Genomic DNA, 26,801 nt, shown 5'->3' with positions numbered 1-26,801 from the left:
TGCAAAACCTGCTTTTATATTTTGCAGTCACAGTTACAAGCATCATATGCCGCTGCAGTTTGATTAGTGTAATCAGATTTCATTTAATCAAAGGGTGCTATTCAGTGCTAGCCCTACTCAGAGTAGACCCATTTAAGTTAATGGATAAGACTGAGGACTCATCTACATTTTCAGTTCTCCTCTGATTTATTTTGTCCTGCCCCTTTCCCCAGGAAAACTCACTGTTTACTGCTGAATCAGAACAAACATCAATCTGTAGGCATCAAAGACCCAATTGATGTTTGTGCCGATTCAGGAGTAAGCAGCAAGAAGTGGCAGGACAAAAGAAAAACCTCTCAGACCCACACCTAGAGAACATGGGGCAAATGGAAGTGTGGATGAACCTTGACTTAGGTTCACTAATTTCTATGGGTCTGGCAAGTGGTCCCTTTTTTTGCCCCCATTCATGATCAATCACCAAAATGGGGAAGGGATATATGGAAATGAAGCCACATTTTAGCTCAGACACAGGAAAAACATCTTCCACTCAAATGTATTGTTGTGGGTGTCATGTTTTACTCCAAGGCAATGTGCAGCATGGTGTAAGAACTCTTGCCCAAGTATCACCAGGGGCAAACTTTCATAAATGAGCTGATAATCCCCTGTCTTTCTGACATTTGCACTTGCTGCAATGCGAATGAAGAGGTGCAATCATTTCCCATCTTTCTTATTATATAGCTACATTGAATTGTAGGCTCCGGTGCTCACCCCTTTGTGCATCTTGTCTCGTGGGATTTTAGCTGGAGGAAAAACCAACAGGTAGCTGTTAAAACCAAAGTATTATAGGAAGTGTCATGTAGTTATTAAGTAATGATTTGCTGTTAAGAAACACAGATTCCATCAGGTTTCATACTCCTTTGCTACTACATGCTTCTTTGTGTGCAAACACAGTTTGAAAAGATAAAATATGGGAGCCAAACAAGATCTGAGTGTGAGAACTTTGATTTCTGCCAAGCAGCTTTCCCCCTCTGGATTACTGCAAAATGCACACATGCCACCATAGATAGGTGGTCCTGGCTCAAAGGCATTACGGGGGTTTTTTAATAATCTTTTTTGTTGATTTTTAAGAATATAAGCATACAACATAAAACAATACAAAATCCAAATATCGGATTACTCTGAATCTCCTGACTTCTATTTTCAACTGCATATCAGTACTTCTCCAGTTATTCATCTTCCTAAATTATCTATACGTTCTGTTACATTACAAGTGTATTTAAAATCCTGCTAATGTTTTGACCTGCTTACAATGGTTTTGTAATATGCATTATAAACATTTCCGATTCTTTTTTAAATTTCTTGTCTTCTTGATTCCTGAGCTTCCCAGTTAGTTTTGCCTTTTCGGCATAGTCCATCAACTTGATTTGCCATCCTGCATTATGAAAGATTTCACTGGTGGTGAAGGAGTCTGTGGGCTGTACCACAGTGCTAGGAGCCATCCATTGCAGGGGGCAGAAGCATCTACACTTAGAGTGGTCATGTGCCCTATTTTACAGCAGACGCTCGTCTGTTTCAAGGGCTGTCAAAATATATTCCTCTATTTGAAGGGCTGGTCCAGGTCTGCTTCAAAGCTAAAAGTGAACAGCAGGGGCCTCAATGTTACCCAGGCTGAGCAGACAAACTGATCACCTGTTCACCGTCTTCCTCACTATGGCCAGATGTGTTGTTTTTCTATTTCAATTACAGAAATTATTTCTAAATTTGCATCTCTACATAAGAATTAGCTCATGAAAGATCTGTGCCCTCTTTTTTGGTGGGTGACGAATAGTCTCTTTTTCAGTGATACACCAGATCTTCACTGCCCAATGGGAGGCACCAGCACAGAACACAAACAGTGTGATCCTAAACATGTCCACTTAGATTCAAGACATATTTAATTCCGTGGAATTTACTCCAACATGAGGATTGCAGCCTAATGTTCATACTTTTCAGATCTAACCATTTAGTGCAAATTTCCTGACCTCTTTTTTCTTCACCAGTAAATGAGGCCCGGAACTGGCAAAAAACAAGGAAGCTAGAGGCACACATATTGGCTAGAGGTCAGTACATTTTCTTCTGAAGTCTTTCCATGAGCACCAATGCAGGGGTAATGAAAGGAGATTGGTACCTTGTGAGAAATCAGAAGATGAGGTTCATTGGAGAGGACAAGCTCTTTTGCTGCCAGGGTGAGGAATGAATAGGTTTGTTGTCCTGCATGCATCTGTGACAAAAGACACGTTTCAAGAGATGAATGAGCCACATGCTCCGCTGGGAAAGAACACCAGGGAAAATGCATTTAACTCTTCCCTTGTTCGTCAGAGATGCATCTCTACTGCATAGGCAGTCCATTAAAAGGAGTTATTTTCAATAGTAGGCCATTGTTCAGCTGGACCATTTCATCTGCTTATTATATTTATACCTTACCCATGGGCTCAAGGCAGCTTACAGCAATTGCCTCTCTCTCTCTCTCTCTCTCTCCCCTAATCTCTCTCCCCAAAGGATTCATAAACCTCAGGTGAGGAGACAGAATCAGCAGTTGGCATCATCTGGTACCCAAGGCTCACATCCTACCAACAGTCCTGCTCTATCTCCAAGCAGGGAAGCCCGCTTTTAGTCCCTCTCAGCTATTTCCCCATCAGCTGGGCAGCATCAAGGGAACGTCAAGGAGCAGAACATTTTACAGCTCACCTCCCATAATTATGATGGAAATCCTTCCCTGCCCCTGAGAGAAGGTGTAAATTTCCTCCAGCATCTGATGCTCTTAGAAGGCTGCAAAATTCCTTGCATTGTGAAGCAATGCTGCTGTCCTTTCCCCCCCCACCACCACCCCAGTCAAGTCTTGCAGGTGATGATCAGGGTGTTGCATGAGGTGGTGCAACTCTCATGCTGCCCCTTTCCATCTCATTCTTACACATTCTTACACAAGCACTTGATCACAGTCTCCCCTTGCCAGACATATGCCACACATTCAAAACAGCACTTTCTTCTTCCTCGCTAGTCCTCTGTTCCTTCTCTCCAACCCTCCTAACATTCCCCTTTAAATGCAAACAGAATCAAATTTATTCCCCATCCCTGGTCGTGAGTGGCGGTTTCCCAGAAACCCTCATTAACCTTGCTATGAATCTGGTGAGCCTCTAGTTATTAGCCTGCACTGACTTGTGGGTGTTAAAGGTCAGAATGGTTCGTGAAGTGACAAATGTGTGGGCAATTGTCTATTATCTCTACTTTTGGTTCTCTTTCTTGTATGTCACTCAAGGCCCGTCTCTTCATCAAATGTTATGTTACGGCTCCCCTTCTTCATTTCACAGAGGATTCTATTTGACTTTTAAAACTCTATTGTTATTGGCATCATTAGCAATTTTTGTCACTTTATACAATAAACAAATGTCTCAAAGTGACTTAACAGCAACAACAAATGCAAACAAATAAAATAACTTAAAAGCCGAAGTGGAGTTGAATCCAAGATGGCGACGTGAGCGGCAGCCTTGTCTTATGCTCGGTAAAGCTATATTTTTATTATCTGCTTTGACGGGTTCTAAGGGCTCTAAGATGCCTTAAGGCGTTTATTTTAGAAGTTTTATGGTTTAGACTATTTCTACTTCTCCCATAAATCTGCAAGAAAACGCGGCAGATAAAGACTGTTAAAGGGAGTAGGGCTCATTAACAGCACAACCTGCCCTGACCCTGCTATTTTGAGAAATTTTCTCCCTATTTTCTTGCCGACATGAGAGGGAAGAAACGCCGCAGGCAGCATTCCAATGAAGCTACGAGCACTGCCAAAAAACAGACAAATATCAGGGATTTCTTGCCTGACAATGACCTAAATGAGATCTGTAGAAACTTCCCCACAGCAAACAGCTATGAGGTCCTTGCTCCCAGTACTACTCATGAGGAGCCTGCCGGCATTGTGGATGGCCCACAACTAGCCTCGAGCCTGTGTATGAAGGAACAGATGGAACAGACTCTTGAGTCCCTGCAAAAAACTTCACCTGAATTATCCCAGTCACCAGCCCAGTTAAACAAGGACCGAGAGGCACTGGAACTGCTAATCTGCCAGACTGAGTTGATAACACATACCATCACCAACTTATATAAAAGGCTGGATGGGATCGAAAAGAAGCTTGAAAAAGTCTTTGGCTTGTTCAGTTGCCCCCCCTCACTTCCTCAGCTTAACAATATTGCAAACTCCGCTCACCCCTGCCCAAGTGTGCAGGCCAACCTTGCACAAAAACAAGTGAGATGCCTGCCCAACCAAGTACAAAACTCAAGTCTGCAACTCCAGAACAGCAAACTTGCAGTACTGGTGGGAAACCACCCTTTGAATTATAACAAATGGGCGGATAAACATTCGGTCACAAATTCCCTGACCCAATTGCTGGGGCAGACATTACGCCCCGTAGATATCGTGGACATCTCATGGCTGCCTTCTGGACCTTATATGAGACGTATGGTTATTAACTTTAGATCTGCCCATTTCGTTGCAAAGATTCTAAAATTAAGAAACCGCACAAGAAAATGGTACATCTATTTTACAAGGGTATTCACTAATCTGACCCGTACACCGCTATGCACCAGGATACGTGCTGTCGGTGTTGATGCTGGGCCTGTGCGCCATAAAGAACAAATAGACGGGGGAATGGAGCCGGGATCTATTACCCCACAGGGAGTGGCAAGCCTGCCCGCAAATGACTTAATTGATTTCCTACACCCCCCGCTTGGTACCCTGGTCTCTACGTGCAACGAGCCTGGCATTGGACTACCCAAGCAAGACCAGTCTGAAATGCTCTCGTCCTCATATGCCTCGATGCCGGAATTGGAGGCTTCCATTATTCTAAGCCCAATACGCAATCAAGATCCACAGCTTTTGTCAAATTTTGACCCGCTAGCAGTACCGACGCAAGATGCAGCTGTCGACCTGCTACCTGTACAGCCTATACGGGTCGGCAAAACCCTTGCTCTGCGAAAACCAGCTGAACATCATGATACATCAGCTGAACAACATGATATTTGTAACGGTGTCATCGAAGATCCTCTGGGCCAAATCAACCTATTGGCCCCCCAGTTAAAGCTATCACACCTATCTTGGGACCAGCGACCTCAAACCTGGAACCACCAAGCAGGGCAGATAGAGGAGGAGCCCAGCTCAGGAGCCTCAAACCACCGGAAAAGAGATTGACTGCCACTATTTCCACCATCACCCTATTTCCACATTCTATCCTGGAATGTGGCGGGATGGCTATCTAAGCAGGGTGACGTCGACCTTCTGGATTTCCTTACAAAATTTCAGATTTTATGTCTACAGGAGACATGGTGTCTAGATCTCCATGTCCCCTCTTTACAGGGATACGAAGCCTTTGCTACCCCTGCGATAAAACCAAATTCCCGAGGCCGACCTAGTGGTGGTTTAGTCACTTTTGTTTCTACCAAGCTAAAGTGCAAGGCCCGGCAACAGCAGTGGGTGAAGAGTAACAATTTACAAATCTTACTTATTTCTAGCAGTGAAGGAGGAGATTTCCTTTGCTTTAATATATATATCCCTCCCATAGGCACCCCTCCCCAGTCGTCACAAATCTGGGAAGATTTAGAGCTATGTTTGGAGAAGGCTGAACTAGAACTCCCTGGCATGGATATCCTGCTGGCAGGTGATTTCAACGCCAGGATAGGAAATGACATTAATACGTACTGCTCTAAATCTCAGTTCCTGCCAGAGGCAGATTGGTTTATTCCCTGGTCCTCTGACGACAAGGTCTTGAATAAGGCAGGCATTACATTAATGGAGACTGCCTTCAAACATAATTTGTATAATTTGCATGGTACCCATATGGACAGGTCAGGGGGTTTCTTTTCTTTTCTTGGACCTAGAGGTGCGAGCGTTATTGATTATATCCTGGTCTCCCCAAAACTCTTGGAGAGGTCACAGGGCTTCAGGACTTTCAATAGAATTGAGAGTGATCATCTTCCTATATCAATTTCACTAATTCCCCGTGGTTTGGAGGATCCGCAATACCGCAATCACTGTGCAGACCCACCTCCAACTCTGGCCCTTCGTAGGCGTAAATGGAACAGCGACCTGGAATCTAAAATCAAACTACACCTGCATTCATCAGACTTACTGGCCTTGAGAGACCAGTGTATCTCATCTATTTCTGACCCCTTTTCAACATTTCAGCAGGTCTCAGAGTCGCTCTTCCCACTACTCACGAATTCCAACCCTCCCAAAAAACAAATCAACTCGAGGGCCTGATTCGACAAAGACTGTAGGAATCTAAGATCTTTGCTTAGGAAATTACAAAATAAGGTAAAACAGGAAGGGACCCTGTCCTCATTGGAAAACCTGCACAGGTGGCGTTCTCATTATAAAAATACTCTAAAATTTAAGAAATCCCTCTACAGAAAGGAACAATGGGAGGCACTTGACAAAGCGATCAAATTGCGGGACGACAAAAAGTTCTGGGAAATAATTGCTCAGGGAGTTTCACCCAAAGGGAAAATTGTAACCAACAGTATTTCATCTAACTTATGGTACCAACATTTTTCCCGGCTATATACAGCTCCAAACATTGCTAAACCGAGCCAGTTTCCTCCTCTTAAAAACGATCTATTAATGGGCTGGGATCCTGTTACCGAATCAGAATGTTTACAGCTAATTAAAACACTCAAGAATGGCAAAGCTCCCGGTGAGGATATGATTCCTCCTGAGGTGTTTAAACTAAATGCCCAGTGGTGGGCTGCTATCTTGGCCCAACTTTTTACGGTAATAAATGATATATGCAAAATCCCAGAAAACTGGAAACTGAGCCTGGTAGCCCCCATCTATAAGAAGGGAGACCCCCAAGACCCCTCAAACTATCGCCCCATAAGTCTCCTGGACATTGTGTATAAACTTTATACTCGCTACCTGCTAAATAAACTGGTTGACTGGGCTGACCACTCTAACCTGCTTAATCCGGAACAGGCAGGGTTTAGAAAGGGCCATAGTACAACAGGCCATTGTTTGGTACTACAGACAATGATAGATAAGTATACAAAGGTACATAAGAGCAAACTATTTGTGGCTTTTGTAGATCTCACATCCGCTTTTGATTCAATCTGTAGGGACAAATTATGGCAAAAACTATATGAAACAGATATTGATAGACGACTTCTCAAAATACTTAGAGAGTTACATTCAGACACCACAGTTAAAATCAGAACTGGGATGTCAGGCAACTATACTGACCCACTGCCACTGGGGAAAGGGGTTAAACAGGGCTGTTTGTTAGCGCCGTTCCTCTTTAATTTCTATATAAATGACATTGTTCAACATATGGCAAAGTATAAGTCATCAGCTCCTGCCCTGGAAGGCAAACACCTGAATATATTACTATATGCTGATGACATGGCTGTCATGGCACTTACTCGAAGGGGCCTACATAGCATGCTGGAGGGGCTCGCAGCTTATTGTTCCCAAAACTCTCTAAAGATAAATTATGACAAAACAAAAATTGTGGTATTTACTAGAGCTCGCCACACATTTAGATGGTCTTTAGATGAACACAAAATTGAACAGTGTCTTTTTTTTAAATATCTTGGTATCACTTTCCAAGCTACATCTAGCTGGCTTGCCCACTTCAAGACTGTAGCCCTTCTAACACGTAGGACAATCGGTGCTCTGCTCAGCTTTTTTTATTCGAGGGGAGGGCAACTGGTGATCCCGGCACTAAAAGCTTTTGTTGGAAAAGTGATTCCCCAGATGCTATATGGAGTAGAACTCTGGGGATGGAATCAGAAGCTGTTAGAACGGCTTGAAATCTTCCAAAATTTTTACCTCAGAAGAATTCTAGGCCTCCCTCAGAGTACTCCGGCAGCTCTCCTAAGAGTGGAAGTAGGATTACCTTCTGTGTCTGCCAGGGCCCACTTAAGATTCCTGCGTTTTTTCACCAACCTCACAGATGCCCCGAACACCTTATTGGCTAAACAAGCCTTTGTATCATTACAAAATAATACTACTTGGCATAAAAACCTACTAGATATCCTATCCAGATACAATCTACCTGAGTTTAATACCCTTAAATTGTGGAGCCCTGATAAAGTTCGGGAATGGATCTTTGAAAAAGACGCCTTTTTGGACTCCACAAAGATAAAAAACTCTGGGTTTTCCTACTGGTTTCCCCGAGTAAAAGCAGTCAAAATCTGTGCCAACTACTTGGTGGAGATCACTGATCCCACCCTTCGGAGAGCTTTCACTATGGCACGGTTTCAAACACTGCCAACTGCATATCTGACCGGTAGATTCACAAAAACCCCAGTAGAACATCGTTTATGCCCTTGCCTTATGAAAATTAAAGAGGATCTTACACATTACCTCCTCTATTGCCCCATCTACTCGGGCTTTAGAGACGCATTGCTGCAAATTATACCCAACTCTATAACCGATCCTGAAGATAGAGTAAAATTTTTGTTAGTTGATGCAAACCCACGTATTACCCATGTGGTAGCGGTTTTTGTGATGAAGGCCATGAAAGCCAGGGAAAGATTTATGGATGACAATGTAAAGACCCCTTCATCGTCTGTTTAACTCGTTGCTTGTTTTCCCTCTCTTTCTATTTTGTGGGATGATGGTTTTGTTGGCGTAGTATGTAATGAATTTTAATATTTTTTAACTATTGTTGTGTTAATGTTTGTGTACAGGCATGGTCCTCACAATAAACGGATTTGACTTTGACTTAAAAGCCAAATTCGAGTGATGCAATACAATACAAAATTCTTAAAACGTTCAGCCAGCTATGCAGCAAGAAGCACAAGTCCTACTCCACCTGGCTAAAGGATGATCACAGTAAGGCCTAACTTAACCTCTAAAAGCAGATCTTTTGTCTGCCTGTGAGTCTACACATGACCAATTCTGAAACATAGTAATAACCAGTAAGTCTGAGATTTTCCCACATAGTTCCTTAATGGAATTGTTGATTAATGACTTGGTTAGAAGTAATGAATTGATACAGGCATTAATCACCTGACAGCCTTAATCAGAAGAATATTTGTAAAGCAAAACAACAACAACAACAAACTACTGGTTTGTATAGGAAGTTTCAGCCTCCTAAGATATCTTGGCCAATGCAAAGTCCTTTAGAAGATAGTAGTAGTGATAACTAATATATATAGGGATGCATTACATCAGTCACGATGCAGCAGAGCAACTTATGTTTGTCGTGTTCTGCCTTCACACAGGCACAGCTACTAGAATCTCAGAGCAGACAAGGTCCAAAAATATATGTTCTTTAATACAAGCGACTAATCAAATTAAGAAAAAGTCCTTGCAATCTGCCCACTCTGCCGTGAAACGAAGCCATGTGGGCGACTTTAGCTTTGACACATAAGTCAATAACACCCCCTACACACAGAAAAACCCCTCAGGGCTCTCGTTTACTGAAAAATCAAATACCACTATACCTTCAATCCTTATTTGCACAGGCTTCTGTATTACAGTATTTGACACATTTACAAGTATCTAGGATAGAAACTTGTTGAATGTGACCCAGATTCCCAGCAGTGACTTGGACACTGACTCAAAGAGAAAGGATCCAGATGAGACAGAATGGCCAGTAACACAGGCCAGAGAAGCAAAGAATCATCAAGCCTGAGTCCATCAAGTACCTCCTAAGCCAGAGATCCCTAATGCGGATGCCCCAGCAAGCGTCAGCAGCCTCATCTGAAATCCTGCTCATCACTACAGGCAGTGCACTCAGTGACAGGCTGGAGCAACTCTTTTTCATCAGGTGGGTAGGGCCTGAGAAGGGTTGTCAAGTCCAGGGTATATGCAAGGATACACATAATACCATGCATTCATTGGAATAAGTCATCTTACTCTCTGGACCACCCTTGTTTCCAGATGGTCCCTGCCTGTCTCTGGTTTTCCACTCTAGGCTAGGGATTCCCAAATAGCTTCATGTACTTCATTCATGTGGTCCATGGCTTATCTGTAAAAATACACTTAAAAATCATACAGTGAAGATCTGGCCACTGCAGATCTGGAGCCAGCGACTCTATTTTTATTTTTTTATTTCTTATTATTGCAATTTCAAATTTATAGGTAAACAGCATCTTTTCCTTTACATTTACATACATAGTCTACTTATTCTTTGATACATGTTCATATAATGACTGACTTCCCCTACCTCTTAACAGCTTCATCTTCTCTCTTTCTTTCATTTTCTTTAGTACTATGTTCTAATATACCTTCAACCTTCTCTTTATATAGGATATCTCTACTAATTGTCTTTTACTTTGTGAAATTTACTCTAGGCACATCCAAGTTTTAAATTGGGAACCATGTTTGCATATATAATTTTTAAAATTTATATACCAGCCACTCTATTTTTAGAAAGGGTGAAGCTTAATACAGAAAAGGGTGACCCAAACAGTTGGAGTTTCTTCACTGAGAGGAAAGGCTTTGGGTTTTTTTTAGCTAAACAGGAAGTTTGGGGCTTTTTAGTTTAGAAAAAAAAGTGAATAAGTGACAGAGGTTCCTAAAATTTTACATGATGTGGATAAATTTGAAAATGTTTTCTCCCTCTCTCATAATACTAGAATCTGTTCTGATCTGATCCTATGCTGCAGAACTAATTGGCTAGAGTTTCAGGGCATACAAGGGAAGTACTTCCTCACTTATAATATTCACTGCCACAATATGTGGGGACTGATAACCACCGACTTGCATGGTTTTGAAAGGGAATTGAATGAATTCATGGAGGATGACTATAAGTCATGATGGCTGTAAGTGTCTATAAAAGTCATGATGGTAATGTGCTAGCTCCAAGTTCAGAGGAAGTATGCCTCTGATGGTGTAATCCTATACATCAGGCATCCCCAAACTCGGCCCTCCAGCAACTTGGCCTACAACTCCCATCATCCCTAGCTAACAAGACCAGTGGTCAGGGATGATGGGAACTGTAGTCCCAAAACATCTGGAGGGCCGAGTTTGGGGGTGCCTGCTATACATGTTTGCTCAGAAGTAAGTCTCATTGTGTTCAATAGAACTTACTCCCAAATACATCTGCCTAGGATTACATTATGAGGCTGTGTACACATTGTCATTTTATTCTGCCTCCAGTCCACTCCCACCTCTGGTGTTTGAAGCCAGGTACACGTGGTGCTAGCCACAAACCATCTGCATCCTGCAGCTTTTTGAGAAATATACCTGTCTGATGCACTTTCCCTCAGACCAGGTTCCATCCAGTTTGAGAATAAAAGCTGTTTGTGAAGCTGAGATGTGTACATTCCAGACAGCTGTTGTGCATGCTCTGACGTTAGTGCATGCACAGATGACAGCTTTGGTGAACTGGAGTTCAGCATGAGAAAATAAATCAAGTGATAGGCATGGGGGGGGGAGATTCCCCCCCAGTGCATTTGTTGTTGTTTAGTCGTTTAGTCGTGTCCGACTCCTTCTGACCCCATGGACCAGAGCACGCCAGGCACGCCTGTCTTCCACTGCCTCCCGCAGTTTGGTCAAACTCATGCTGGTAGCTTTGAGAACACTGTCCAACCATCTTGTCTTCTGTCGTCCCCTTCTCCTTGTGCCCTCCATCTTTCCCAACATCAGGGTCTTTTCCAGGGAGTCTTTTCTTCTCATGAGGTGGCCAAAGTACTGAAGCCTCAGCTTCAAGAGCATACAGTGCATACAGTAACTTAATAAAGCAGCTTGAAACACAGTGGGGAGAAACAGCCTAGCTGCCCTTCAAGCTAATAGCCCAAATTACTAGTTGCTGAAAAATAACAGAGGAAAGTATTGCTCTGGTGTCCTGCCTGCACAAGACGCATCTGCTTGGCTATTTAGGGTTGCTTTATTTTGAAGAGCAAAAAAGAGGACACATTTGCCGACTTCTACTTTTAACTATGGATCGCTATGACGACTCTACCCATGAAAAATAGGGCGTGCCCTGGGAAAAGAGGACATATAGCAATCCTACTATTCTGTAAAAATAGAATGGTGGACTAGGCTTATGACCTGATCCAGCAAAGGCTCTTCTTTAGTTGTTCTGTTTTTGTGAAAGTGCTGCCTCCTCCATTGTATACTGAAATCTCATGCATGGCTCATGCAAATAAAATGGAACTGCATTGGCTGGGTAGGCAAATTGCCTGATAAGCAAATGGTAATTTGGTGTATTTTTTTCTTCTTTCGTCATTGTCTTAGTCAACTTCAAGAACTGAGTGCTAACTCCTGACTAAGAACTGAGCTGTTGCATTCAGGGAAGCCAACAAAACAAGGATCAAATTAACCTAATGTTAAAATGGAAGAATTTTTTATTGGTGAAATCAGCACCCAAATTGTTTCAATAAAATGAAACTGACTTCCCAGGAAGGAACCTCCTTCTTCATTAGAATGATAATGTACAGTGGTACCTCAGGTTAAGTACTTAATTCGTTCCAGAGGTCCGTTCTTAACCTGAAACTGTTCTTAACCTGAAGCACCACTTTAGCTAATGGGGCCTCCTGCTGCCGCCGTGCCGCCGGAGCACGATTTCTGTTCTCATCCTGAAGCAAAGTTCTTAACCCGAGGTACTATTTCTGGGTTAGCAGAGTCTGTAACCTGAAGCATCTGTCACCCTAAGCATCTGTAACCCGAGGTACCACTGTAATGCCAGAAGAGTAATTATACATTTTGCGAGTAATGGGAAGAAATGTGGAAGATCCAGCAGAACCATTTCTGGATGCTTGACAATCACAGATGTCCAGATTTGGCATTTTCATACCTTGTATTTTCAGGCATCTTAGGAGATGGTAGGAACTCACAAGGTTATTATTGGACAAGTAATCTTAAGATCTTTTTTGGACAGCCCTTTGTGGGATTTCCATAAGGAGAGAAATCAAAATGCAAAGCAGGGTTTTGTCTTCACTTGCCCTGAGGGCCATGCAGGAATGCATTTTTGCTACTTCCTTGTTGGTGTAGGAAACCTTTTTATTTCAAAGAGCACATAGACTGAGCTAAGCCTGGAGCTGTCAAGTTGTAATTCCTACTGCTAACCTGTTCAAATTTTCTTAGTATTGTGGTGGAAACAGAGGAAATTGAGTCACCCGTTAGTCCCACTGAAATGAATGGGAGACAAGTTAGTCATGGCTGAACTTGTCCAGTTCATTTCAGTGGGACTAATTCATGGCTAAGTTCCTCTGAATCCAGCTCATTGTAATTGCAGCATGTTTGGTTTTTATAGCACAAACAGCCTTGTATCTGACATGGCTTGGAAAGAAACAAAAAAATCAGTGCCGTTTTGAAATGTTCTGTCTGCCATCTTGATTCAAGAACATCCCCATGATTCCAAGAACTATCATGCAAATTCTCGTTATGATATCTTAAGAGGTGCCCAAATGCATAGAGAACAGATTTTTAAAAATTGCCCAGAATCAAGGCATGTTCTCCTATGTAGCATGTGGCCTCTGGTGAGGCTTGATTATGCTGTTCTAGAACTACTTGCTTACTGTTTGTTCCTTATTTTGCAGCATTTTCCTGGACTTAATTATTTAAGTCTCTGATTGTAGCAGCCCGTGCGCATTAATGGATCTGCCTTGCAGAAATGGGAGGTCCTTTCTGATATTATAGTCCTCATTGATTTAAATAATTTATACTCTACTAGCTGGGTTCCCTTCCCCCAAAAATGTGAAAATCATTTTCAAAGCTAAAACAGTCTAGGAAATGGCACTTTTAGAGCAATTAACAAATTCATTATGATTGCCGTGTGAAAAGATCCAGAATGTCTTTACCCCAGGTGTACCCCAGATATTATATGTCAGCACTCCAGAAAATGAACAATCTTCACCATCAGCCTTTAGTTCAATTCAGTTGAATTAAATAGACTGTCTCTCTCACACACACCCAATCCACATTTCTCTGTACTCCACTTTGAATTACCCGCAACACAAAAGGAAAAGGGCTACTGTTGCTTACCTGATCCGGTTGAGATATTATATTAATCAGAAACATCAAGGACATCTGGCTGTATAATGTTGAATGTTAACCATTTATTTTGTTGTTCTCTTTATTTTAATTCCGTTTCTATATTAAGATTAATGCACTAGCTACAGATAATGAACCAAACATCTGTAAAGGTATAGTGAACCTAACACGTTTCATCCTGTTCATGTATGAATGATGCTAAGGCATCATGGTTTGCTAATTTGTGTTTGTATTTGCATTTTTTCTGTAAAACCCAATAAAAGCTATATTAAAAAAAACAAACTAGATTTGGCGTTACTGAATTATGTCTTTGATAATCATAATAGGGACGCGGGTGGTGCTGTGGGTTAAACCACAGAGCCTAGGATTTGCCGATCAGAAGGTCGGTGGTTCGAATCCCCGCGACAGGGTGAGCTCCCGTTGCTCGGTCCCTGCTCCTGCCCACCTAGCAGTTCGAAAGCACATCAAAGTGCAAGTAGATAAATAGGTACCGCTCCGGCGGGAAGGTAAACGGTGTTTCCGTGCGCTGCTCTGGTTCGCCAGAAGCAGCTTAGTCATGCTGGTCACATGACCCGGAAGCTGTACACCGGCTCCCTCAGCCAATAAAGCGAGATGAGCGCCGCAACCCCAGAGTCGGTCACGGCTGGACCTAATGGTCAGGGGTCCCTTTACCTTTATAATCATAATAAAACAAAGTCCTAAATCAGAGCCCTTTGCTAAGTGTTGCCAGACATAATGCCATCAGATAACAATGCATTGGTGTCATTCAAAATACTATGTTGACTCTCAATATTGTGCTCCTGTTTACTACAATCATGTTTCTAAGAGAAAACCCCAAAATAGCACACCTGTTTCATATATGTTTAAAGTCAAATTTCCCCAGTTGGTTGTAAACAGAATTTGGGGAAATCCTGTCCTTAGTCAACTGTAACCAAGCTCTTTGGGGGCTTTCTCAAAGTTCTGACACTCGAGGGATGTAGAAAGGTCAAACTGAAAATGAAACTTTCTGCTGCTTTATTTGGAACAGAGTGAATGAATCACAGAAAGATGTTTTTGCTCATTTCCTGCGGCTGCACATAGCTGAAACAAGTAAGAGAAACCTTGTGTTATTGCTACACTGAATATTCACCAGTTTTGATTTGGGGTAGAAATTCTCATTTCATTGGGATAGGATCCCCACACCCCTGGAAATGATTAAAATGTTTTGATAGTCACCTTTTCTTTGTTCTGTTCAGTGCATTGCTTCTCTTAGCTGCTACTGTCTTTTTCCCCCTTCGGCAGCTTCTTCTTCATCCAGTCTGGATTAGTCACATGGGTGATTCCACCCAATCAGAGATAATACTGTGAACGCTAAATAGCGAATTGGATTTGGCTCAGCGCAGGGTGTAAGTCAGCATTTTTTCATGAAATGCAAAAAGAAGGGGAGGATTCTTATTTTTATTTTTTAGCACTGCCCAAAAAAAATTTTTTAAGCATCTGTGAGTAATTTCAGCTCAGCTTTAATTACCCATGGAAAAGGCAGAGGTTGAATGCAGAGGTTTGTTTTGAACAAGGTAAACTGCTGCCCTGATCTTTTTATGCTGACTTTGGCTACAGTGTTTCCTTGTGATTAACTACTTGTATGCAGGTAAGGTAAAGGCAAAAGGACCCCTGACCATTAGGTCCAGTTGCAGACGATTCTGGGGTTGCGGCGCTCATCTCGCTTTATTGGCCAAGGGAGCTGGCATACAGCTTCCAGGTCATGTGGCCAGCATGACTAAGCCGCTTCTGGTGAACCAGAGCAGCACACAGAAACGCCGTTTACCTTCCTGCCAGAGCGGTATCTATCTATCTACTTGCACTTTGACGTGCTTTCGAACTGCTAGGTTTGCAGGAGCAGGGACCGAGCAACGGGAGCTCACTCTGCAGCAGGGATTCGAACCGCCGACCTTCTGATCGACAAGTCCTAGGCTCTGTGGTTTAACCCATAGTGCCACCCACGTCCCTCTGTATGCAGGCAACACCTAGCTATTTTGGCTCAGATCTTCACGTGTGCTTCATTGGAGACATGGAGCTGGGTGGCTTTAAAAAGAGGATTAGGCTATCAGCAGTTACTCACCACAACGGTTATGTTCTACCTCCACTTAGCTCCTGTGTGAGAAAGCTGCCCCATGTACTCAAATAACTGGGATAACTTAACCCATCCACTCTGTGTCCAGAAACTGACCCTCTTGAATTTAAATTAGAGATCCTTGTGGGTAGTAGAATTCTGTGGATTCACTGGAGCCTCAGCATCCAAAGCAGATTAGTAGACCAAGCAGTGTATATAACTCAAGGTCTGTCAGATTATATTTGTTTGACCCCAGTAAATACCGCTGCATATTTTTCACCCTAATCTTAAAGGAAGGACGGTCTTAAACAATTAATGGATTTGCTTTAGATGAAAAGGCAAAAGTCCATATTACAGTATAACACTCATGTGTGTGTCAAAAATGAGGTGCCAGTACTCATATCTTGAACTGTGGGTGCCAGCACAAAATGGCTGTCATGTACATAAAAAAAAGAGAGATGTAGGTACTCTGTACTAGTTAGTAGTGTCACAAAAAAAGGACTGATAACACTGCTATTTTAGGGAACAGGACAAAATCCCATCTACAGAAAGAGTTGAATTTGGCACTTAGATTTTGCATAGTGTTCTAATCTTCATGGCTGTTCACCACCTTTTCTCATCAATAATTAGAGTGTTATAACACATCTCTGTCTAAGTCAAGTTTTTTCTGTAGGAAAGATTTTGTCCTGACTATTTTTCATTATAGGAACATTGTTATAGTTGTCATAGGATTATTGAGCTGAGAACCAGCGCTAAATCAAGCACAGATGAAATCATTCATGACACATAATGGGGTTAAACTGCATTAAACTAGAAATAAATTCCAGAATCTGTTTTGAGACCTTCTTTCTTGCACTTGGATGGTGTTGCTGTGACATGAATTGGTGCTGCTGGGAATAAGTTTTCCAACAGGTAATTTTACTGACAGGGATCTTCCTTTTCAAGAACCATTGTGTCTTGTGCTCACAGTGTAAACCGCCGCCACCAACACCACAACCACACACACAGAGAGAGAGAGAGAGAGAGAGAGAGAGAGAGAGTAGCAACAAAGATATCTGCTTTCAGACATAGGCCATAGTATTTCTGAAAATTCAAGAAAGCAATTCTATTTTTCTTCTTATCTTCCTATACAACAAGCACGAAAATAAAACTCCCCAAAATGTTCACCTTCCCAGCAGCTTCTCCTCCTCCAAAAACACACCCTAAGCCTGTTCAAGGAGGTACCACATAGTGCCAGTGGTGGGGGAACCATCAATTTGATGTTGACCTTTAACTTCCCTCCTACATTCTTCTAATGGTTGTCTTCAGAAAGGCAGAACTTCATGCATTACTCATATTAAAGCTTTTTTTAATCACATTTCAATGCTTTGGAAATAACAGCTCTAACCAACAGCTTTCTGAATCAGCCTTGATTTCAGTATTTGCAAAAGTAATTGTGAGATTTGTTTCCCATCACTACTATTAATTGTAGTGTGACAAACCTACTGAAGAACTGAGAACTAAAGCAATTTTTTTCAAGTGTGGTATCTACAGACTTTGCTGTAGAGGAGAAAAGTTTGTATTGCCGCCCGCCCCCCAGCCTTCCACACCTGGGGTTGGTCTCTCACCTTTGATGGCTGTTTGCCACCCTTGCCACCCAGGGCACATTCCCCCCTTTCATTGCCCCACCAGCTAGATCAGGTGATGTATCTATGGCCTTTCTTCCCTGAGGAGAAGTAACATTTATATAATACTTAAGTCTGTGCAAAGAATGCAGCAGATACAACAATCTTGTAACCGTTACAGCGTAGAATGTAGGCCGATTGTATTATATTTTTATTGCAGAAAGTTGTTGAGGGTGAGAGAGTTTCTTGCTTAAGGCTGAGGGAGGGTCAAAGCAGGGATTAACTTTTAGCTGCTGTGTTTTCTTTTTAATGACTGTGTAGAACCTGCCCTGCCATTAGACAAAGTGAGGCAGCCCCCTCAGGTGGCTGATGCTGGGATGCAGTGGCAACACACACACACACACACACACACACACACACACTGCATTTATTCTGCACCTTCCCCTGACCAGTAGCAGGTGACGTGCTGGGGCCGCACCATTCATCTAAACTCCCTCCAGTTGTATCACTGCTGCACACCAGGATGGAGAGGCATAAAGATAAGACTGCAGTAAGGTTGGCACAGTGCAAATGTGCTGGCGAAGAAGAAGAAGAAGAAGAAGAAGAAGAAGAAGAAGAGGAGGAGGAGGAGGAGGAGGAGTTTGGACTTGATATCCTGCCTTTCACTCCCCTTAAGGAGTCTCAAAGCAGCTAACAATCTGCTTTCCCTTCCTCCCCCACAACAAACACTCTGTGAGGTGAGTGAGGCTGAGAGACTTCAGAGAAGTGTGACCGGCCCAAGGTCACCCAGCAGCTGCATGTGGAGGAGCGGGGAATCGAACCCGGTTCACCAGATTATAAGTCCACTGCTCTTAACCACTACACCACACTGGCTCCCTTGCCCCAGACACTCTCCTCTGTTGCATGATAGAACTGTGTGTGCTACGTGGCCTGACATATGCTCCTATGGCTAGCCAGCTGCATTCAGGTGTGGTGAAGGATGCCATCTCCTCACAAATGTAGACATAAGATTCAGCTGCCAATCTGGCCAACTTCTGTACATCAAATGGGGTGGGGGCCATTCCTGATTGTGATATATCTTTTTAGCCTTAGTTTGAGGAGATTTCCATTATATAAGGTATTTCAGGTGTGTGGATTTGTGTTTTAGGTGCTTGGCGGGCTTCCCACACACACCTAGTTCTCCTTTGGCTGTTTAAACAAGAGGCACTTAAATAGCTATTGGAAGGATCCACATCTGCTGGATGATGTCACACAATCTGACCTTAATATTCAAATAGAACTGTTTTATGCATCTAAATATACCAGTGTGGGAGAGTTCATGCCCTATATGGAGTCCCCAGATGGCATGTTTCTCTAGGGCAAAAATATAAATAAACAAAACACACTTTTTTTAGAATGTGCATTTTCACAGATGCAAGAAGATCCTTATTTACCAGCTATTCAATAGCCTCTAGGCTAGTATTCAAATTAAATCTGGCTGTTTCCCATGTTACATGACACAAGAGCCATATGCTTAAATTTACAGCTCCTGGGCTTCCTTATACCTGTCTGCTCAGAAATAGGTCCCATTGCATTCAATGGTTTTTCTCCCAGGAAAGTGAATATCCTAAGGCAGATTCAATCACACTCGCCTCTGTTTTGAACTGTGGCCATTCAAGTATTACAAGTGAAAGGAAGCGCATTTTGAGGTTCTAGAGGACACCGAAAGGGATCTGTTTTCCAATTACTTGCCTGCTCAAAACAAGTACATATTTTAGTAACGGCTTTTTGAATATGCTCAGCCACTGTCTGAGGTGAAAGAGATGTCATTGTTGTTTTACAGATGATTAAAGGTGCAACTCACGAAGGCATCATTGCCTGTGATTTTGTTAGTACATTAAAAGCCTACCTGTTGGCCAGAAACTACAGTGGTCAATGCCATTTTCACTTCTATTTTAAAACTAGATTTTGTCATCATGTAGGTAAATAAACTCTGTAAGCCAGTGGTTTTCAACCAGTGTGCCGTGGCACCCTGAGGTGCCTTGAATGATGGCATGGGGTGCTGCGGGCAACACTGACCTCTTTCCTTCTCTCCCTCCTCTAATGCCCTCTCGCATATCTGCCTCCCAAAGGCTTGCACAGCTCTTTGTTGCAGCAGCCCTGGCTACAAGCTCCGCAGGCGAGTGGTGCCTCTGGGGATGGTCAGGGGGTGCTGGTTGCCAGGAGCTAAGGCAGCCTCGGATTAAGCAAGCAAGCAAGCAGGCAGGCAGGCGAGGGAGCCCAGCCAGCCAGTCCACCAACCCTTGCTGTTGGGAATGGACAGACAAATGGGGGGCCGGGCAAGCAGGCAGGCAAGAGCTTTGCTGGGCTTTCTTGTGCTTGTTGTGTGCAAGACCTGCCTGGGAGTTGAGTGCCCGGTGCTGAAGGGGAGCCTTTCCACCATGCAGGCATGGCAGCACTCGCTGCTGCCACTGCTGGCTCTCAAGGTAAGGCACGATTTCCGTTCTCATCCTGAGGCAAAGTTTGCAACCCGAGGTACTACTTCCGGGTTGGTGGAGTTTGTAACCTGAAGTGTTTGTAACCTGAAGCGTTTGTAACCCAAGCTACGACTGTACTATTCAAGATTTGCTCTTTGAATTAAGCAATTCTCCAGCCAAGCAATTTGTACAAAAATGCATATTAGTGAAAGTAACATCCAAATGTACATTGTATGTTAGGTAGAATGGCATAGAGAAATGTGTATATCATAAGCATGCAGTAAAATGTTGGTGGATTTTTAGAACTTCTTTTTTTAATTGCAAACTGATATAGAAATGTGAAGAACTGAATTTAAGTTTGGAAAAATGAGCACCTGAAATTGTTAAATTCACCCATTGAGACTCAGAAATGGGTCTTAATGAGTTGAGTGAGTTCAGTGAGGTTTACTCCCTTAATAGGTTCCCTAGTAAATTATTTTTCTTGTTCAGTCCTTACTTTCAGCTGAAATTAGAAGAAGTTCCAAAATACTGTAAGAAAGAGTGTGTTCCTAATGTGTCTAAAATTTCCAGAAATGGGAAGTTCCAACAAACAGACAGACTTGCTTTCACAAGATTGATAGCTTAAGTTTCATTCAGAGTTTTTCTGTTTCACTCTGAGTATATTTAAACAATTCTGAGTATATTTAAACAGTCAGGTGTAAGGAAAACTGTCATGACACAAGAGAACTGCAGTTAAAGCAACTGGTGTGACTTTGGCCAAAGTAACTGCTTTAGTTTCATAGCACAAGGATCAATACCTTCCTTGACCGACTAGCGTTGAGAATGCTTAAAAGCAAACGTTTGAGCAGTGCCAGTCCAAGGTTTTCTGCTGCTCTAAGTAAAAAATTGCCACTCCTCGCTGCTGGTGTCTCTTTGTACCTTGAGCAGCAGAACATGTCTATCCTCTCCTTCAAGTAGCTTAGGGTGGCATGTGTGGTTGTCCCCCCCCCCCTTTATCCTCACAAGAACCCTGTGAAGTTGCTTTCTCTGAGATAACAACTGACCCAAGATCACTCAACGAGTTAGTTGGCTGAGCAGGCATCTATAGCTAGGTTTCCCTGGCAAGGGCAGAGGAAGGGGCGGGGGGCTGTCTGCCCCGGGTGTCATTACGGAGGGGGGTGACAATCGGTGCCCATGACTCCCAAGCCTACCACGAGCCGTCAGGGGAAGGGGTGGAACGGCGCCGCCTTGCTGGTGGCCTTCCCCCCTTCCCCCTTCATTTTGACAGCTTGGGGGAGGCTTGGGAGTCACAGGCGGGCGGTGCGCCATTGTCCCCCCTGCTCCTGGGCTGCTTCCTGGGGTGGCCAAGGAGCCTCCCCCAAGCTGTCAAAAGGAAGAGGGAAGGGAGGAAGGCTGCTGGCAAAGCAACGCAGCTCCCTCCCCCCGCCCAGGAAACAGCCCGCCATGGACAGCTCGCTCTGCCCACCTGGGTGTCTCGCCCCCCTGGGATGCTCGCCCTGCCCCCATGGCCCCGCCCCCAGGTACACAGCATGTGCACCGCTCCAGGTGCTGGAGCAGCTAGCTCCACCTCTGCTCCCTGGTCTGAATCCAGTTAGCAAAATCACTTAAATAATGTAGATGGAATCCAGGCAGAAATCCAGATAACTCTTTACTGAGGGAAAACTGAACAAAAACAATGTGTACTTTGAGGAGAAATGAACAGAAAGGTTTTATCTTTCTTAGTCTAGGCCTTGTACGTAGCAAGGAGACATACAACTAAGCATACAGAGGGAGAAACCCCTTAGAACTACACAGCCAATTATGGCAGGTGCTTACCTCAGCATATATCATGCCACTTTGCCTGGTTGCTAAACAATATCTCCTCAACCCTCTTGGTTAGCAAAACTGACATACTGATAACAGAATTAACCCTTGAGTTACAAACTGAATGATCACTTTTGCAACTCCAACACATTCAGCATAATAACTTGCACATCATTTGGGCTGTTACCTCCAGGCAACCCCTCTCATTTTCACATGTTTATGAAATCTACACCTGCAGATCCTCCTGCTAGCAGTGCCCAATTACAAGTGCTGAAGGAACACTACCCAGGCCCAGAAGTCCAGAGGCTCCAGGCCTGGGCCACAAGCTCAGTACCCTGAGGCTTAAGACTGTTTACACAATGTATTATAACCTTTTATCTAGGGTCTAGAACCTTTATAATTTTCTAAAATTTGTTAGAACCAACCAGAAGCTATGTCAGAACAGAACAGAGAATAATTGGTGCATACTCTGTTTAGAAACACCACATAGACAATTTTGAAAGCTGCTTCTTCACAATGCATGATTAAAAGTTGAAGAGTTCATCTTGACTGTTAGAAAATGCCGTACACGCTTCCACAAGAAACCACCAAATAAGGCCAAAACGCCAAGTTCTCCAGACTGGTCATGTGATTCCATTAGTCTTTTGGCTTTATAGAACAAGCATGCATTTCTTAGTAAATTAATTTCTAGGATTGGGTTTTGTCAAGAATTTCTTTTTCCCTCCTTCCACCTGTCAAACTCTGAACTAACCAAGCTTTATATCAGTCCAGGACAAAGCTGGAGAATGAAGGTATACTCAGTATCTGCCCCAATGTTGTGGAGCTCCCTTCTCACAGAGATGCTTCTGACAACTTCACTATACAGTTTTCAAGCAATGCTGAAGACCTCTTTGGCACTGGAGATGTGAGACCCATCCAATTCCCCTTCTGACTCCCATAAACTGGTATTCAGAGGCATACTTCGTCTTACAGTGGAGGCAGAACATAGCTATCATGGCTTGCAGTCGCTAATAGCCCCATCCCTCATAAATTTGTCTATTCATCTTTTAAAACCAAGTTGGTAGCCATCACTACTTCCCATGGGAGCAAATTCCATATTATAATTATGCACTGTGTGTATGAACCGTTGCCACTTTTTCTCTATAAAACAATAGCAGTTCTGAGGAAGCCCCCATTGTCCTTTAGTTTAGCAACTCGTGACAAGACACAGAGTCAAACCCACAGTCACCGGACCAAAGTTACGCAGGCCAGTCACTCTTCCTCTTTGTCCCAACTGTCTCACAAACAGTTGATATTTTGTTGCCTTCCTCTAATTGCTGCAGCATTCTAGTAAAATGAAACTTAGCTTTTCCCCGTGTTTTTTTTACTTCCAAAAACACTGGGTGGATGGGTCTAACTTAGTCATGCTCACAAATTTCAACAGGTCTATGTCATCCACTGCATGCATTATCTATGTCAGGGGTAGACAGCCAGTTTTTGATTGTTCTTACCCATGACCATTGGCCAAAGTGGCTGAGGCTGATGGGAGTTGTAGTCCAACAACAACATCTGGTGGCCACCAAATTGGCTATCTCAGATGTATGTCAATGGACAGAGAGCAGATCTAGTCAGTAAGAAACAACTCTTGCCATGTACTCACATACAGAGTTCCAGTCTTAAGCGAGAGGGCAGCAGATCCATTTGTTTAAAGGTCTGGAATATGTAACATATAAAGCAGGGGGAAAGACCTCGTTTTTAAATGGTTTCCTCAATGAATTTGTCTAATCTTCCTTGAAAGCCCGTTCCTTGAGCTGTCTGGTTTGGCCAGTGACACATGCCTTCATTACAATCCCGTTTGGATTATTGTAATGTGCTCTACATGGAGCTGCCTTTGAAAAGTGTTCAGGAAATTCAACTGGCTCAAAGAGCTGCAGCCTTTGTTTGCTGACCGGGTCTGGGCGCATATAACTCCCTTGCTACAACAGCTCCACTGGCTACCTGTCTGTTTTCAGGCACAATTAGAAGTGTTGCTTATGACCCATAAAGCCCTACACGGCTTAGGTCCAAGCTATCTGAAAGACCCCATTCCCTCATACGAATATCCTTGGGCTTTGAGATCTTCAGGGAAGGCCTTTCTCTCAGTCCCGCCACCCTCACAGGTACATTTGGGACATGGGAGAAGGCCTTCTCAGTGGGTTCCCCCATACTTTGGAACTCCCCACCCCCGAGAAGTTAGACTGGCTCCCTCCCTGTTGTCCTTCCGCCAGCAAGTGAATCCCTTCTTGTTCCAACAGGCTTTTAGGAATTGACTGCTTTTAATGAAAGGACTGGTGCTGTAATTATTTGTATGTTTTAAACAGATTTTATATATGTATATAGCTTCATATATGTATATAGTTTTCATTCTGTCATTGCTTAATTATTTCTTTATTTTTTATTTTTTGTTTTTAATTATTCTTGTTTTTATCTGTTAGTTGCCTTGAGTCCTGTAAGGGAAAAAGGTGCAATAATAATAATAATAATAATAATAATTATTATTATTATTATTTATTTATACCGCACCCATCTGACTGGGTTTCCCCAGTTACTCTGGGCAGCTTCCAACAAAATATTAAAAAAAACAATAAAACACCAGACATTAAAAACTTCCCTAAACAGGGCTGTCTTCAGATGTCTTCTAAAAGTCAGATAGTTGTTTATTTCCTTGACATCTGATGGGAGGGCGTTCCACAGGGCGGGCACCACAACTTCACTTCTCACAGTGAGGGAGCCACCAGAAGGCCCACGGAGCTGGACCTCAGGGTATAAATAAATATATAATTATAATTATAATAACATGCATGATGAGGTCATTTTGTGACATCATCATATCTGACAGCCCTCTGGAGGGATATGAAGGTGCTACAACCCTCTTCATAATACAGTATGGCTCCACCCAGCATGCTTGATGTAGGGCTTGCCTCCCACCACATGAAGCCAACAATGCATGGCTGGACAGCAGAGGTATTCCCTGCCTCCAAAACTGATTTGCCTACCCTTGTCAACTGCCATTCTCTGCTTTGAATGATACTGTAATGTTGCAGCTAAGGCATACACAGATTCGACAGGTTCAAATAAATGTAACGTCACGGTCACAAAACCATGCGAGTTCTAAGATGAAAACTGGAACTGACACGTAAGTCACCTTTTAAATGATGTTTTATCTTATTTAGAAGAAAGGATCTCCCAAATGCTACTTAAGGTTCCGGATCACCAAGCAAAAGGTCCTTATTATGGGAAGTTTCAAGATGAGACCAAATAAGGCTCAGTTCGTAAGCTGTCTTTCTCACAGGGAATGATCTCAATTTCATTTATTCATCTGATAAATGAAAGGAAAGGTGAAGCCAAGATTCCTCTTTAAAAGGAAACATACGACTGGAAACTGTTTTTGAACAAGCAAATGTTTTTTTGCTGTGGTTACACAAACTCAGTCAATATTTAAGAAGCAGGGAAAGCATATCAGGAGAAATGGCTCTAAATAACTTAATAGGCTGTGTTATTATCCTTTGTCAGAAAGCATATATGTGCATGCACACATGTGGATGTGCACACACACAATCATATTATTTGGTTAATTGAATAAGATAAAGGAAAAACATACAGGTATGCTTTAAACCCCATCACATTTGTTTTTAAAGATCTGGAGAATCGTTAGCTGACACGGCACTTTATATTGCCACTCTTTCGACTGCCCGTTTTCAAAAGAAGTCACGCCACTTATGCAATCCTGTGAGGTCAGACAACTTGAGAAGTTGTAAGCCACCATTCCCAATGCTATTAAGCTCACGCACACTAGTGCTTGCTTCTCAGCTGTAATAACTGAGCTGAATAACTTCATGAAGGGGAATTATCTTTATGTTGCATCACTTTCAGTGTAGGATCTGGGTGTTTCACTTCCTCAAAGGCCTTATACATGCATGTACTGCAGGAAGAATGATCCCAGTGGCAAATGTTTTATTCCTCTTGTGAGATTGTTTTGATAATTCATAAACTGGTTGGGGGGGGTACATTTCTTGACGACTTGCAGTTGAATGTGTGGAATGGTGATGTGAAAGTTCTGTCTGTGGACTTGAGTCTGTGATAAGCCATGCCCAGTTCTTCAGTATCTGTGGGTACCAAACTTGTGAAGGAACTCTCTAGAATTCACCTGGTCAGCCCCATCATTTAGACAAGGGCACACATGCCAGACACACACACAGTGGGGGCAGGGGGCAGCTGCCCCCCTAAATCAATACAAATCTGAGGTTCTGCCCCCCTAACAAAAGCCTGCTCCTCCCTCTAACAAAAATCCTAACTTCACCCATGCACACAAAACCTAGCTGAAGTGCAGTCAGCATCAGTCTAAAGGGAGCCCCTTGCAGGTAAAGCTATTGGCTTTCTTCAGACTGATACCAAGTGATCATCGCCCAGCAGTATGGCCAGTGCACATATAGGCTCCTAGGGATGGTGTGTGTGTTTTCTGTGCTTGGCTTATAGATTGCTTCAGGAAGTGTGAACAATTCCCCCCCCCCCCACACACACACACATCCCTAAAAGCTATCTATAGATGCATAACTTCTGGCCACAATGCTTGATGACTTGCAGCTCTTGATTGTGTGAACTCTTCCAGCTGACAAACTACAATCATCGTGATAAGCATGCATGCATGTGAACCACAGGTTCCTCCATCACCTGCATACCTGCCTTAGCCTGTTTTAAGTTTGTTCTGTGTTCCAGCTCATCCTAATATTTTTCAAGGATTATATTGGTTAAACAACAGTATGAACTGGATTCTCAATATACGTGTACCCTTCTCAGGTGTTTTGCATCTTGAACAATATCTTTGTTGTTGTTTAGTCGTTTAGTCGTGTCCGACTCTTCGTGACCCCATGGACCAGAGCACGCCA

General features: G+C 43.0%; 1 long non-coding RNA gene across 1 annotated transcript; it reads right to left on the bottom strand.

Annotated features, from left to right (window-relative positions):
- Positions 1-522: 522 nt before the first annotated feature.
- Positions 523-15,238, bottom strand: LOC308473280. The gene is made up of 3 exons (XR_013984005.1): positions 15,161-15,238; positions 2,147-2,239; positions 523-779 (listed from the first exon to the last, which is right to left on the bottom strand). It is a non-coding gene; the product is annotated as an uncharacterized lncRNA (long non-coding RNA).
- Positions 15,239-26,801: the final 11,563 nt, after the last annotated feature.

This window comes from Podarcis pityusensis, assembly GCF_964106645.2.
Source record: "Podarcis pityusensis genome assembly, chromosome: 3".
NCBI classification, from domain to species: Eukaryota; Metazoa; Chordata; class Lepidosauria; order Squamata; family Lacertidae; genus Podarcis; species Podarcis pityusensis.
This window is presented reverse-complemented; position numbering and strand designations above follow the sequence as displayed.